The sequence below is a fragment of the Capsicum annuum genome, unplaced genomic scaffold (assembly GCF_002878395.1).
Source record: "Capsicum annuum cultivar UCD-10X-F1 unplaced genomic scaffold, UCD10Xv1.1 ctg1934, whole genome shotgun sequence".
Classification (NCBI taxonomy): domain Eukaryota; kingdom Viridiplantae; phylum Streptophyta; class Magnoliopsida; order Solanales; family Solanaceae; genus Capsicum; species Capsicum annuum.
The window spans coordinates 234,476-246,709 of NW_025825179.1; positions in this window are offsets into that span (position 1 = coordinate 234,476).

Here is a 12,234-nt window from a genome sequence, read left to right on the forward strand (position 1 = left end):
AAGCTGAAGACATTTAGACTGAAGATGTGGTAGCTGCTATCGAGGAAATTGAAGAAGTAGATCCCGAAATTGTCTATAAAAGTCTGAACGTGAAAGATATTGAAGTAGATATATATTATGGATAATCCAGTACATAGTCCACTTTCATATCCCATGAGAGCATCTTTCCAAAAATCATTAAGAAACTCAGAATTGCTTTTTTGTTCATCTATTGAAGATACGGTATAATCTGTCTCTAATACCTGATTATTACCACAACTTTTAAAACTGGAAATCCATGTAATCCATCATTACCTTCATATGAGCTGTACTAAAATGTAGAAAATTAAGGTCGTCAAGGGATACATCCTTCAAGATGATTGTGTGAGTGATTTAAAACTTCAAGATTTGTTAGAGAAGAAAGTTATGCCAGTATCTCTCCCGAAAGCTGGTTAAATGAAAGATCAAATAATTCTACTATCGCTAAATTTCTAAATGATGGTGGTATATGACCTCACAACTAATTGTGAGATAAATTCAACACCGGAAGTTCTATGAGATCTCACATGGTATTTGGAATAAGTCCTTCAAACTTGTTATTTGAAAGATCCATTGTGACGTACAAAGACAAGATTCTTACAACTTTAAACTCTCATCCCTTGGTTACAATAACTACAGAGTCTTGGAAGTAGTTTCCTACATAATACTAGCCTCCTTGATGACTTGGTTCCCTCATTGTTTGGTTAGTTTTCTTCATGACTTTATGATATCGAAATAGACTCATTGGCAAGTTCCCAGTGAAAGCATTGTGAGAGAGATCTAAGATTTGAAGACTAGGAAACATTTATTCAATCTTTAAAGTTCTAATGGGTCTATGCAATTTATTTGATCTTAAACTTAAAACTTGTAGCATTGAAAGAGTTTCCAACCATATAGGGAATGTATCATTAAGGTTATTATCTCATAAATCGAGAATTCGTAACTCTTTGCAATTGGCTAAAGATTGGGGGATTTTTCCCTGCAGTTTATTGCCATGCAAGTTGAAGGGATGCAGTGGATTGCTCATTATCTCAGGAACCTATTTCCAAATAGACGCAAACAAGAACCTATTTCCTAGCAACGACTCTATTACAAGGAAACACAAACATCATATCTACTGTTTCAACCTCCAACTAACTTTAATTGGGCTTCACAAGCTAACTTTAGCTTGAACAGTCATCTGACTCTAGATAATTACAATGGAAGGAGTTACACCATAACACCTACAGTGATCATAAGCAAGTGTAGGCAAAAGTTTAAGAACAGTACACAAAGACTCAACGACAACAAAGAAGTAAAAGTACAACTTGATGAACAATCAGTTTCCTACTGCAGTGTGTAGTATTTACCTTTAGCTTCAAAGGATATGGAAGCATTGGTTTTTTTGTTGAGAAAGATGAGCAATATATAGTATGATACAAAAAAACTAGGAGAGATCTCATTGGTTGAGGAAAAAAGGTGGCAGCAACTTTTTCACCAACTTTTGTACTTTGTGTCAGCTGTGACTATTGATCGTGATAGTGATAGGTGAGCCCAACCTGTTTCCTAATTTGTAGTAACTTTGTCATCACAAAAAATCTAGGAAATAGGTCCCAACATATAATTTACATATAGTTTGTCAATAATCAAAATTAAGAACTTAACAATTTCCCCCTTTTGATGATGACACACTTATCCAAGCATTCAACATTGAAACAACATAATCTACACCTTAGCAACACACCACAAAGCACAAGGCCATGCCAAACCAATTTTCCCAACCGATTCCCCCTATCACTGATACCTATAAGTATATAGTCATCTACACCTTATTCCCCCTATCAATAAGTATCAAGTTGCCCCTGAGTGAGAGACTTTTATCCCCATTCTTGATTAGCACAAACCACACTACAACCCTCACAGCCTATGCAAATCACACCACAACCCTCACAACCCTATTACATCCCACACTTTCCTATTTTGGCATCATCAAAGAGGTTAGGAAACAAACCAAACATAGACAAGTAAATATGTTAACTCATGGACATTAAGGCTACACGTACATAAATAGGGGAAAGTAGAGGAGGAAAATAGAAAACAACACCAAGATAGCTCATGCAGGAACCAAGAGGTAGCATTATACATCGTACCCAAAATAAGAGGAAATAGCAGTGTTAAGGAGAGAGAGAAAGGACTCCATTGAGAAAAGGATCAAACCCCTACCCTTTGTGATATGTACATAGATATTTTATTTTATTTTTTATACTAAATTCCCAATAACAATGGAATCACGGGCAAGGACACTATAAAGAGTGACAAGTATATGGCTCTTTTGGTTGGTAGATAAGAATTATGGCCTCTAGTCCAGAATAGAGTATGATACAAACCTGAATAGGTACCAGGTTCCTACCATGGGTGTATATCTGGAAGATATATGAGATTGAGTTAGACATAGATAAATCACCTAAGCTAGATACCTGCCCAACAAATTATGGCCATAGTAGTAGGAGGAAAAAAATCAACAAATATTTATCTTGGTCTTATCAATCCCAGCCTTGATCATTTCTGTCAAAAGATTCTCTGCCAAGTGCTTTGGTGAAGATGTCTGATCATCAGTGCTACAGAAAACCATCTTGATCAAACCCTTTTCAACATTATCCCTTAGGAAGTAATGTATAACATTGATATGCTTTATTCTTTTGCGTTGAATTGGATTCTTTGCCATATTGATTGCAATATTATTGTCACAATACAATACCACACAATCTGAGAGGATTCGAAACTCTTCAAGTTATTGCTTGATCTACAGAAGTTGTGCACAACATGATGCTACAACAATATATTCAGCTTTAATAGTGGAGAGAGCTACTGTGTTCTATTTCTTGGTACCCTAAAAACTCAACGATGAGCCTAGGAAGTGAGACATTCATTGAAGTGATTTTTCTTTCCACCAAGAACCCAGCCTAGTTAGTATCAACATATCCAACCAAGTCAAAATAGTCACCAGTAGGGTAAAAGAAAACCAAGTTAGGAGTTTCTTTGAGATATCTCAAGATCCTCTTGGCTGCCTTCAATTGATATTTCTTTGGGCTTGCTTGGAACCTGTATACATTCCAACACTAAAAATAATATCAGGTCAACTAGTAGTTAGGTAGAGTAGAGAACCAATGATCCCTCTATACATAGTTTCATTTACAGAGAGACCAGGTTCATCTAAGTCTAGTTTGGTGGAGGTGCCTATAAGAGTGTTAATAGGCTTTGAATTCTCTATATGAAACATCTTAAGAAGTTCTTAAATATACTTTTATTAGAATATAGTGGTTCTGGATCCACCCTACTTAATATTTAAGCCAAGAAAGAATTTTAGTGTTCCCATTATACTCATTTGAAATTCACTGCTTATTAGTCTACCAAACTCATAACAAAGGGAGCTAGTGGTGGCTCCAAATATGATATCATCCATATAGGCTTGAACAATAAGGAGATTTATTCCTATGGCTTTCAGAAATAGTATTTTCTCAAATTTTTCTCTTTTAAACCCATTGTCAAGTAGGAATTTGACAATCTTTCATACCAAGCCCGAGGAGCTTGTTTCAAACCATAGAGGGATTTGTCCAGCTTAAACATATGATTGGGTAGATCAACATTCTCAAATCTTGGAGGCTGCTTGACAAACACCTCTTCCTTGAGAAGGCCATTTAAGAAGGCACTTTTCACATCTATCTAGAATATGTTGAACACCATGTAAGAGTCAAATGTAATCCAAATTTGAATTGCCTCCATTATTGCTACATGATAAAATGATTCATTATAATCTATGCCCCTTTCTTGTTTGTTGACTTTCACAACCAACCTAGCCTTATTTTTGATAGTATTCTTATGTTCATCTATCTTGTTCTTGTACAACTACTTAGTGCCTATGGGGCCATTGGAGCAGATGCCAGACCTTGCTTCATTCTAACTGGTGGAGCTCTTCTTGCATAACATTGATTCAATCCACATCCTTTAGTTCTTTGTTTACATTCTTGGGTTTAATTTGTGACATGAATGTAGAGAAGGAAAAAAGGTTTTTGGCTCTATTCCTTATTTTCATACCAAAGTTCAGGGGAGACATGAGATTGCCAAAAGGATGAAAGAATTAATGCTTCTATATGGATATTAGAGAAGTGGTTTGAATAAAATTGGGACCAGTCCCATTGCGATATCACCTTCAGGAGACTGATCATTGCCTTCACTGGATAGAGGATTAGAATTAGAAGGAATGGACTTATTATGTTGATTTATTATATCTTCATATTCTGTTCTTAATTCTAGACCCAGAGATAGAGCATTATTATTTCCTTCATATGTCTTTTTTTGAAAAAATTTAGGTAGTTTCCAAATCATCATCATCATCATTGAGTGAGTTTCCCTTCCTAATATTTTCTTCTTCATCAAATATGACATGATCACTCTTTCCACATATTGTGTCCCCTTATTGTAAATCCTATAAGCTTTTTTTGTGGATGAGTAACCAACAAAAATTCCCTTATAACTTCTTGGATCAAATTTTCCAAGATCCTCCTTGCCATTATTCAGAACAAAGCACTTGCAACCAAAGGTTTGAATAAACTTAGCTTGGGATTCCTGTTGGTTAGAAGTTCATAGGGAGTTTTGTGTAAAATAGATCTCACAAGACACCTTTTGGTCACATAACATGCTGTATTAATAGCTTCTGCCCAGAAGTTGTGAGCAAGTCCAGAATCTACTAGCATGGTCTTTTCAATATCCACAAGATTTCTATTTTTCCACTCAACAACACCATTTTGCTAAGGTGTTCTGGGAGCTAAAACATTGTGACCAATTCGTATCCCAGAGAAGAATTTATTGAACTTGTCATTTTCAAATTCTGTACCATGATTAGATCAATTGCTATAATCTTCTTATCATACTTCACTTACACTTGCTTTGCAAAGGCCTTAAACACATAAGATGTCTTATCCTTTGATTTTATAAGAAGGTCTAGGTGAAGTTAGAGTAGTTATCTACAACGACCAAGATATACTTCTTTCCTCCTTTGCTGGAAACTTTTATAGGTCTACACAAATCTATATGGAGAAGTTGTAAAGGTATGGATGTACTCACTTCCCTTTTGGTCTTTAAGGATGATTTAGTCTGCTTCTCTTTTTTCACATGCATCATATACCTTGGAATTGATAAACTTTACATTTGGCAGCCCTCGAACCAAATCCTTCTTGACTAATCTGTTGAACAGTTTGCTGCTGACATGCCCAAGTCTTGTATGCCAAGTATCAACAACATCCTTTTGTACACTAAGACATGTCATGTTTTTAGAAACACAAGATCTTAGATAAGTAAAAATATATATTTTTATTTTTCTTGGCTGTTAATACTTCTTTACTATCACTGATCCTGATGATAGTGCATTTCTTTAATCTAAATCTGACTTCATTTCCCTTTTCATAGATCTGAACAATATTCAGCAAACTAAACTTGAGTCTATCAATGAAATGGACATCATCAATTGCCTTATTCAAACTCTTTTTGATCTTTCCAATACCAACACTTTATCCTTTGTTACCATCACCAAAGGAAACACTGCCTCCTTCATGAGCTTTAAGTGAGAGAAAGTTTTCAATTCTCCCTATCATATGCCTTGAACAATCACTATCCATGATCCAGTGGTATCTGCTTCCTCTAACTTTGCCCTGTAATGAAAATTAGTGATCAATTTAGGGAACCCATTTTAGCTTGAGCTCCCAGTGAGGTGTTAGAGAAATATTAAGTTCTTTCTTATCCAATCAGGTAGATTTACACCTCTTTCCCTTTATGAAAAAGATTCCTTCATCTCCTTTAGAGAAGTTGGTCTTGCAGGACATGACTCCTTTGTGTGTACATATTTTCCATAATGAAAGCACAACAAAGTATCTCTTACAGAGACATATTTGCTAAAAGGATTGTAGGTTGGGTACACACTATGAAAACCAATCCCTTTTTTTCCATTTAACCCTTGATTGACAAGACTTGACAGGGTATCAGGTGAAGTGGTTCCACTTTATAGCTTTATCAAGCTTAGAATTTACTGCAGCCAGGTACCTCTCCAGTTCAACTCTTCTCTCTAGTATAACAATTGTTTTATCATTAGCCTCACTCAGGTTTTCTTCTAGATAAAGTTGAATTTGTGAATTTTAACTTTTCCCTTTTGACTTGACTCTAGTAACTTCATTTAGTTTTTCATTAAGGGGTTCATTTGAAACAAACAATGATTGACTAATGGCCTGAAGTTTAGTTACTAGTACATTCAACTTAACAACTGTTTCTTCACATTTTTTAAGATTTATCTTTAAAAACTCCTTATCTTTAGTGAGATCATTTATAGTATCAATCAATTTATTAGCAAGGGTTTTAACTCAGCAAGAGAATAATCTTTGAGGTTTTCTTTGATGTCTAGAAGTGTTACTGTAACGCCCTGACAAAACACCCTGGCGTCACATAGCGCTCACGGTCCGGAGGGACCACAAGCTAACCCATGAGCTGGTACCTGTTGTGAGTGCTGAATAATACAATAACATACGCAAAAGAACAACTGTTAAGCCATAAGGTTTTAAGTAATGAAAACTGATAGAATATGCAAACCAAACTGATAAAATAATCCACAACGTCAATTGAAGTTTGAATACTGAATAACTGATTGAAATGTCTGAAAGCCTCTAAACTTACTAAATATGAGTTGATGGGACAAGCCCTAACTAACTCAAACTAACTACTGAACTGAAAACATGAAGAAAAATAATCTGTCCCCAGAATATGAGGACTCACCACTGCTACAATTGATAGTCTGAGAAGTCTATGCGTGATTAATAAATTGGGTGTCTGAACCTATGATATTATACATCACAACGTAAAAAAAGAGTATGCGATCAGTACTTTAAATATACTGGTATGCTAAATGAGGTAGGATGATATGCATGGTTTCATGAACATGAATAATAATAATTATCTGTATGCATGTACGTAGATGTATAACATGTAAAACTAGATAGAGTGCATGAAATCTATAGACACTGACGATATGTAAAGTCTGTAAATGCTGGGAATATGTAAAATCTGTAAATACTAAGGATGCATGACCAAGCATATAACAAGTTCTGAATATAATCTATAAAAAATAAAATACTAAAGTCTGATAACTGAATCACTGATATCTATATGCTATGGTCAAGAAAATCAAACTAAATTACTAGACTGATTACTAGATTGAGACTGTGGGAGCTATCATCTAACCAACATGCCCCAATGATCAAGTTTAGGGTCCAACCTATAACCCCAGTTGGAAGGGTATTAGTACCATGCCACGGGTACTAACGCTGGCTGTGTGGATCTACTAAACAGATGTATTATCTCGAAGGACTAAGGGGGTGACCCCTACGAGATAGTCAAGCATAATATAACGAGTGACTCCTCTTATCCTATGTTGACTAAGTAGTTCTGGAGTATAGAGACTGCTACTAACGACTCTGCCTATTTGATAGGGAAGCCACTATCTTTGTGCTCACTCGATGCTAAATCTTGCTCCCAATTGAAATGACTCGGAATGCTTAACTATTATGAGTTGAATTGATTATGATACCCGACTGAACTAATATTGCTCATATTATGTCTGAGACTGTTTTGAATCTTTTGAGACTAAGTAAACATCTATATTTTTGGGTATTCATAACCCCCAGGACTAGATAGTAATAATAGTAAAATAGTACTAATCTTTAAGGACATAACATGGGAGCATTTATTTAAAATCTACTCTTGTTAGCATTTCATTAGACACTTGATATGCATGGTGTACACTAAGCATGAGAATAGTTTAAAGCTTGTAGTAAAAGCACTATTTCAATACCAATATCATAAATTATGAACTAAATCAGCGTACCAAAATATTTAAACATGTGGAGTGTAACAATCAACATCAATTTCATAGAAACATGGTATAGGACAAGATTCATGGGTTTCATGGTTACAATCATAATTCAAAATCATAATAACTTGAAAAGATCATAACTTTGTATTTAAATTGGATACCTGGGCTCCATGGGTGAAAAGGGACCCATGAATGAACACTTAACATACCTGAATTGATAATTTCTTGGAGTTCTTAGTGAGTTTCTTGAGATTTGTTCTTGATTGCTTGAAGATTAGGGTTTGCTAACTAAGAGAGAATGCTTTGTTTCTTGAGTAAATAATGAGATAATGAGTAATTAGTGCTCCTTTAGGGCTAAATTTTGTGTTTAGGACTGATTAGGGCAGTGGAAAAATACTTAAGTACCCTTGGGAATGATTTAAAAATTGTCACTAAAAAAACCCGATTATGGGCCCTGGCGCGATATGCCACCATTGCGCCATGCTACTGGAATTCCACTGGACAGTTCAAAAAGGATGATTGGGAATTTAGTTTGTGGCGTGATGTGGTATAATCGTGGAGCGCCACTGGAAATTGACAATTGTAAAAATGACTAGTGGCGCAACACGGTGGTATTGCATTGCCATAATTGGCTCGCTGGTTTTTGACAATTGCCATTTGGCTAGGCTCCGTGATGTGCTGACGTGCATTTTGGCACACTGTTCTACAAAAATAGCTATAACTCTTCACCCGTGTATCCAATTTAGGCGAACTTTATATCGTTGAAAAGCTGGTTAAATTTCCTATGCAATGGTAAGATCTAAACTGAAAAATTTTGAGTATTTTAAAATTTTATATAGTGTAACTCATGTACTGAGAAATAAATTAAGCTAGGGAAATACGGGGGATTACAATATCTCCCCCTTGGGAACATTCATCCTCGAAGGGACTGATTAAGCTGGGAAGTACTAATGGACTGAGTTTACATACAGAACATGCACAACTAAAGCATGATTGCATGACTGAAACCACTGATAAACTAAGTTTTCATACTGAACATGCATATCTGTTGCATAAATACATGGTTAAGATAATTCATGAATGCATGACTGACATGGGAATGATATGCGATGATAACTGAAGTTTGTAACTGTAACTGAACATAGAACTGAGTAAATCTAAGGAGGAATTTCACCTCAAGCCGAGTCTGAGTTTGTATAGAAGTGATGAGGATACTTGGTCCGCACATCTGCTTCTTCTTCCCAAATAGCTCTCTCAACGGACTGAATTCGCCAAAGAACTTTTACTAAGGGACTTCTTTATTCCTAAGGCTGCGAATTTAATGATCGAGGATCTGGACTGGAACCTCTTTGAAAGAGAGATCATTTTGAATATCTACTCCCTCTAAGGGTACTATGACTGATGGGTCACCAATGCATTTCTTCAGCAAGGAGACATGGAATACTAGGTGCGATGAAGCTAGATCTGAAGGCAACTCAAGCTCATAAGCTACCTTTTTGAAATGGCTGAGTATTTTATAGGGAAAGATCGGGGATTGAGCTTTCCCTTCTTGCCAAACCTCTTTATTCCCTTCATGGGAGAGATTTTCTAGTACACAAAGTGGCCAATCTCAAAATCAAGATCCTTTCTCCTCATATCTGCATACGATTTCTATCGGCTCTAGGCTGCCTTAAGCCTTTCCCTGATCAGGACCTACAACTGTGGTCTCACCTACTTCAAACCAACCAATCTAAGACCTAAATATCCTTCCATATAGAGCCTTAAACGGAGCTATTTGAATACTAAAATGATAACTATTATTGTAGGAAAATTCAATCAAAGAAAAGTGATCATCCCAACTGCCCTTAAAGTCAACTACACATGCTCTTAACATATCTTCTAGAGTATGAATGGTCCTTTCTGCTTGACCATCTTTCTAAGGGTAAAAAGATATACTGAGGTGGACTTGGGTACCAAGACCCTTCTGAAAAGCTTTCTAGAAGTTAGAGGTTAACTGGGCCCCTCCATCTGAAATGATGGATACTAGGACTCTGTGTAACCTGACCAACTCTCTAGGGTAAAGCTTGGCATAGTCCTCGGCTGAATAAGAAGTATGAATTAGGAGGAAATAAGTTGATTTGATCATCCTGTCTACAATGACCAAATAGAATTATGCTGATGACGAGTACAAGGCAAACCCGTCACAAAGTCCATGTTTACTTCTTCCTATTTCCATGTGGGAATGCCGAACTCCTGCATTGACCCACTAGGATTCTGGTGCTTAATCTTAACCTGCTGACATGTGGAGCACTTAGCTATAAACTATGCAACATCTCTCTTTATTCCTACTCCACTAATAGATCTCTCGCAAATCGCGGTACATCTTAGTGGCCCCTGGATGTATCGAGTACTGTGCACCATGCGCTTCTACAAGAATTTGCTGCCTTAAGTCATCTACACCTGTCCTACACATTCTACCCTGACAACGCAACACACCCTTTCCCCCTTTGGAGAAAACCTCTACTTTCTGATCTCTGACTGACTCTTTTAACTTGACTAGACTGGGATCTCTATCTTGCTTTTCTTTCACTTTAGAAACCAAAGAAGATTCCAAACTATTCTGAACCCAAACACTACCCTCAGTGGAATCAACTAAACGAACACCTAATCTGGAAAGTTGATGAAATTCATGAACTAACCTCTTATTGTCATTCTCAACATGAGCAACACTACCCATTGACAATCTACTAAGAGCATCTGTCACTACATTAGCCTTGGTTAGATGATATAAAACACTCATTTCATAATCTTTCAATAACTCTAGCCACCTTCTCTAATGCAAATTCAAATCTTTCTGAGAGAACACATACTACAAGATTTTGTGGTCTGGAACACATCAACATGCACCCCATACAAATAATACCTCTAAATCTTTAAGACAAACACTAAATTTGCTAACTCAAGATCATAAGTAGGGTAATTCTTCTCATGAGGCTTAAGCTGTCTAGAGGCATAGGCTATGACCTTACCTCTCTGCATGAGTACATAACCCAAACCTACTATGGATGTATCACAGTACACAACAAACCCATCTGAACCATCTAGTAGAGTTAAAGCTGGTACTGAGGTGAGTTGAGTCTTCAACTCCTGAAACCTCTTCTTGCACGAATCTGACCACTAAAACTTGACTTTCTTCTAAGTCAATCTAGACATAGGGGATGCAATAGATGAAAACCCTTCAATAAACTAACGGTAATAGCCAGCTAAGCCCAAGAAACTCCTAATATCTGATGGAGAAATGGATCTAAGCCAGTTTCTCACTGCCTAGGTCTTTTGAAGATCAACTCTATGCCATCACCAGAAAGAATATGACCAAGGAACTCTACTGACCTTACCCAAAATTTTCACTTACTAAATTTAGCAAATAACTGACGGGCTCTAATAGTTTGCAACACTGTTCTAAGGTGGTCTGCATGGTTATTTTCGGTATGGGAGAAGACAAGGATGTTATCTATGAAGACTATGATGAACATTTCTAAGTACTACTTGAACACTTGGTTCATCAAGTCCATGAAAGCTTCTGGGGCATTGTGAGACCAAATGACATGACTAGGAATTCGAAGTGACCATATCGAGTTCGGGAGAAACTCCAGAAAGATCTTTGAGAAACACATCTGAAAATTAATTTACTATTAGAACTGAATCAAGACCGAGAGTCTCTAAACTAGAGTATTTGACTCAAAAAAAATGGTAGGTACATCCCTTGGATATCATTTTCTTTCCCTAAGGTACGAAGTGAATCGACCCCTAAGTGCTATAACACTACCCCTCTATTAAAGGACTGGTTCATTTGGAAACTAAAAATGAACAACTCTATTTCTGCAATCAACTAAAGCATAGCAGGAATGAAGCCAATCCATGCCAAGAATGACATCAAAATCAGTCTTCTCTAACTCTACAAATCAACTGAGGTGACTTTTTAAGATATCATGACCAGACAGTTCCTGTATACATGCCTGGCTATAATAGAGACATCTACTGGGGTAGACACTGAAATGGGCTCTACTATGATTTTAAGACGGATTCTAAAATTTACAACTATGTATGGGGTTACAAAAGAAAGAGAAGCTCCAGGGTCTTGTAAAACATAAGGCCAAAGAAGACTACTGACATTAGCCAAAATTCACCCTTAATGAATTTGGTGAATAAATGATGGTTTATGAGAGTCTATAATACTTTTCTGAGATGGTTTGCATGATCATGCTCACTATGGGAGTAGACGAGAATGTCTTATATGAAAACTATGACAAATATGTCCAAGTACTGCTTGTACACACGGTTCA